Source organism: Helianthus annuus, chromosome 9, assembly GCF_002127325.2.
Source record: "Helianthus annuus cultivar XRQ/B chromosome 9, HanXRQr2.0-SUNRISE, whole genome shotgun sequence".
Classification (NCBI taxonomy): Eukaryota; Viridiplantae; Streptophyta; class Magnoliopsida; order Asterales; family Asteraceae; genus Helianthus; species Helianthus annuus.
In genome coordinates, this window is record NC_035441.2 from 54,361,511 (window position 1) to 54,366,588 (window position 5,078).

Genomic DNA, 5,078 nt, shown 5'->3' on the forward strand with positions numbered 1-5,078 from the left:
CGTACTCAGTTTAATGCGACAAATACTCCGGAAGACCATCATATACTTAACATACCTTAAATAACCTTTACATAACTTAGAAATAAGTTTTGAAGGCTTTGGTATGGCAAAAACAAGTTAATTCGCTTATAGGGACTAAACTTCACAAACTGCGAAAGTATGCCAATTTGAACTGTAACGAACATTCCGGAACATGTCCATAAGTTAAACATACCATAAATATCCTTTACATAGCTTAGAAATAGGCTTTGAGGGGTTTGGTATGCTAAAACAAACTTTTGGATCATTCAGGGACTAAAAGTGTCAAAAAGTGCATAAGTTTGCACTTTTGCGCATAACTTACGTTCTGAATACATCCGGACATCCAAAAATTTATGTAAGCATCATAATATTATGCCTTAGTGTTTGGCATAAGAAAAATCCATTCGTCGCGTTATTTGGATCGTTTTTCGCACTTATGCGCATTCCGTCGTAATTAAGCGAACATCGCGTTCGTACGGCCAAACGAACCAACATCCGGCATATTTTTGAGCATGTTTCATGTCCACAATGTTTAGGCATCATTTTAGGGCCTTAAAGTTGGCTTTACGGGCCTTAGAAGTGTCGGAAATGGCTTAAATATGCAACAGGGACCAAAACTGCCATTTCTGAAAGTTTGTGCAGATCAGACATGCCCAGGCGGTCCGCCTGAGTTTTGTCTAATGCTGACGCGGGCCGTGTGGGCCCTGCAGATGCAGAAACTTGTTTTTTTGGCTGAAGTTGGCCTTTCAAACACTCCAAAGGGCAATGCCCTTTCACAATCTCAGGAGCTAAGGGTCATTATGAGCCACCACAACTTTGCGACAAGTGTACGGCTTGGATCGTGACATGATATTCAAGAAACGATCCTAACGGTCTTGCTTTTCCTATAAATACCCCCCCCCTTTTTGCTAAAAACCCACAAAATCTGATCTAAAGCTCTAAGTTGAGGCCTTTGCTTCATACCTGAGCTCCTGGATCGAGATTAGCTTACGGGGACCCTTCGTAAGTGTTCTTTCGTCCTTTTATTCGCTTTTCGAGTCCGAAAGTCAACGTTTTGTTTGACTTTCTGTGTTGACCAGCCTATGGTCAACACGAAGTTCAATAGAACTTCATAACGTGAGCGTGATCACGATGGTTATAGTCCGTAGTGACTATACCTACTGATTACCACGTTATCTAGGCTCAGTGACGAGTCGTAGTTTCGGCCAAAATGCGCATTCTTGCATATTTTGTAACCAAACTACTCGTGAGCATCAAAGCCGTTTGTTTTGATGCCAAACCTGTTTTCTAAACTTAGTTAAGCATGTTCTAACATGCTTAGCTCGTCATTTTTAGATTACTGCTTATATAGGGTCGTAAGGTAAGCGATCTAAACCATCGCTTATACTTTCAAACCCAGCCCATTTGGTCGATCATTAGGATCCGACCAAACACATTAGGTGACCATAGCTGTAACCTTCCGAGGTTATACCTTGTGGTCACGATGTTAGGCGTTCCAAACGCGTTATACGCGAGCGACGCGTTAAGGTAGCATAAGCTACCTAAATGGGTCGTAATGGGTCACAAGCACTTAGGTTAGGTTTCATTTTAGTATGTAGGCTTTGTTAAACCATATTGCACGAGTCTCCATACTCGTTTGGTTTACAAACCCGCATACTATCCGATTCTTTCCATTTTGGTCCGGTATATTAATATAGCTACCTATTAGGTGTCGTTTAATATCCGTGATCTCTAGCATTATTTGGTTGTTATACAAGGACTTCAAAGCAATCTTAGGTGAGTACATTGAACCCCTCTTTTACTGTTTTCCAAACTGTTTTGGGGTGAAACACATGTGCCTACTTGTTACTTTCATGCTTTCCTGTTTTCACATCATATACTTGCTATGTTCGTTAGTACATTATAGTACATGATTTCATTACATTTCATGCTATGTATGCCCATTGTGTGCGTACTTAGTACAATGCTTCACATTACATTTCATGCTATGTATGCCCATTGTGTGCGTACTTAGTACATTGTTTCACATTACATTTCATGCTATTTATGCCCATTGTGTGCATACTTAGTACATCACTTTACAATACATTTCATGCTACGTACGCCCATTGTGTGCATACGTAGTACATTATTCTACATTGCATTTTTGTTGCATATGCTCATCCAGCATATGAACACATTATACTACATTTTGAACCGTTGTAACCATTTGACTATGTGAACCGTCTAAACCCTTTGATTTTATGAACCGTTGGTTACCATTGAACCGTGTGAACCAGTTGTATCTGTTGACATGATTTACATTTGACAATAGATATTTGACTATACATGAACATTTCTACAATTGTTAAACACTTCATCTTGATGGTTTGGTTTGAGTAAGTGATCTAAGTAACGAGGCATCTGTAATATGATACAAGCATGGTGGATACGCCGCTGGTACTTCCTATATATAAGTGTTTGTATGGTATTACATATCATAGCGTTATTTGAATCATTTCAATTTGAGACATATAACATTTTATACAAATAACACACTTTTCACGAGACATTGATCTACAAACGACCTATCTTATACAAACACATTTTTCATGGTTATCCGTTTGACCATACAGTGTCCTCTTATTTATACATATCATCTGATCTTATCGTTTTTCAAATGATTTACAAGACAAAGCAAATTACAAGGTTCATGACTAAACATTTTCTCAAACATAAGTCATGAATTCCGTTTTCACAAAACCAATGTATCTCACAGGCATTTTTATGCTGACGTACCTATTTTCACATGTGTTTTCAGGAGATGATGCGTAGGACTTATCAAGACATACTTAGGCGGACCTGTGCCTTAGTGACTTAAAACGAGACAAGAACTAGTTAATTTATGTTATGTACTCTTTGGTTCTTGTTTAATCAATGTAAACATTCATGTTTGATTAATAAAACGAAACTTCAATTGCCATGGATTTGAAACAGTTGATTCTGTTACAACACTCCCCGACGTTTTCGCCACGTTTTGTATGTTCTACGTGGTCGGGGTGTGACAATTCTAGTAACTTCCTTGTGAGTAATTTGCTTGTCGATGCTGATACTGCTGACCTCCTTGATTAGGTACTTGAAAAAGGGTTCAACTCATTAGCAGTATTTCCATTACTAAAATTTGGGTGATTTCGCAAACCTGGATGATATGTATTCGATTTGATATCATATTGTTTTCGTTCACTGTATATTGGTTCACTTCTTCATTCTGACCCATTTGTACAGCACACTCTCCAACCTAATAACCTACCTCTCCACAATCAGTGCACACTGAAAATGTATGAGCGGTTTTGGATTCACCCATTTGCCTAGATTCATCTGAGCTACCTGACGCTCGAGAAGTAACTTGAGGCCCTTGACTATATTGGCCCCGATTCTGGTAACTTCCTTGTGAGTAATTTGCTTGTCGGTGCTGATACTACTGACCTCCTTGATTAGGTACTTGAAAATTAGGGTTCAACTGATTAGCAGTAATTTGCTTGTCGGTGCAGATACTGCTGACCTCCTTGATTAGGTACTTAAAAATTAGGGTTCAACTGATTAGCAGTATTTCCATTACTAAAATTTGGGTGATTTCGCAAACCTGGATGATATGTATTCGATTTGATATCATATTGTTTTCGTTCACCGTATATTGGTTCACTTCTTCATTCTGACCCATTTGTACAACACACTCTCCAACCTAATGCCCTAACTCTCCACAATCAGTGCACACTGAAAATGTATGAGCGGTTTTGGATTCACCCCTTTGCCTAGATTCATCTGAGCTACCTGACGCTCGAGAAGTAAGTTTTGGTGCTTCAACTTCTCGACCCGTTCTTCAGCTTCATAGTCAACTAGTTTTGCTGAAACTGATCTTGCCCTCCTGCTAACTATGCTTGCCTCTTAGAAGTGGCACTCTGTCTCTCCAAGTATGCCCAATCCGCAGCTTCTGTATTTGTGAGAAACGTACCATTGCTTATAGCTATGAGATCTCTAACATCACCAGGAAGCAACCCATCATAGAATGCTTTAATCAACTCCTATGTCTAGATGCCATGATGTGGGCATTTTCTGAGCAAATCCTTAAACCGTGTGAAAGCCTCATGGAATGTTTCCCCTAAATGTTGTTGGAATGCTCTGATTAATTCCCAAGCTTCACTTGTTCGGTTCATTACGTAGTATTCTTCCAAGAAAACTTGTTGCATCTCCTGCCAAGTATAGATACTACCTGAGGTAACGTTGCGAACCACTGGCGTCCTTTGTCTTTCAAAGTGAATTGGAACAACATCAGCTTCACCTCATCCTTTGTAAAACCTGACCCCCTAATAGTTTTACAAATTGAGTCAAAACTTGCAATGTATAAATACGGTTCTTCGGTTCTTTTGCCATAAAATTTCGGAAGATGGCCCAAATATTGAGCCCTTACCTCAAAAGCTCTACCATTCTCCCCAATAGGTGTAACTATGGCCGAAGAATTGGGCACTACGATAGGTCGACAATGACCTTCAACTCCTTTAACTGGAGCCCTTTGAATCACCTGTGGGACACCATCAATAAACTGCAACTGATCACCTCTAAAACGATTGTTACCCTTTTGATTCCCCGCATTGAACTATGGGATTCCATGTTAAACTTGGTTGTTAGGGTTTGGGCTCTGGATGTGATTTCTGCGATTTCCCTATTGTTGCAGTGGATATCCTTGATCCATGTTGTACCCTTCATCATACCTATAATCGACATATCTCCCATCATATTGGATTTGGTAGTCCTCTTCTTCCCAACGGATTCCCAAGTGTGGACATTTCCTTCTCTGTATTGGGGACCCTCATTGTACCCGTGTTGATGTTGTGGTTGGTTGAGATGGACAATTTCCCCATGCTGGAATTGTTGGTTCCCAGGTTGGTTTTGTGGGGCTGGGTTAAATTGCGGAAATGGGTTTGGTGGTGGCTGCTTTTGGTTTTGATTTTGATTTTGAGGAATTGGTGGATCTGGAATTGGAGGGATTGGGGCATTTTGTGCTTGGTTTTATGGAATTG

General features: G+C 39.9%; 1 non-coding gene across 1 annotated transcript; it reads left to right on the forward strand.

The window, feature by feature from the left end:
- Nucleotides 1-4,092: 4,092 nt before the first annotated feature.
- On the forward strand, nt 4,093-4,198 carry LOC118482507. Its single transcript, XR_004868541.1, has one exon. It is a non-coding gene; the product is annotated as a small nucleolar RNA R71 (small nucleolar RNA).
- Nucleotides 4,199-5,078: the final 880 nt, after the last annotated feature.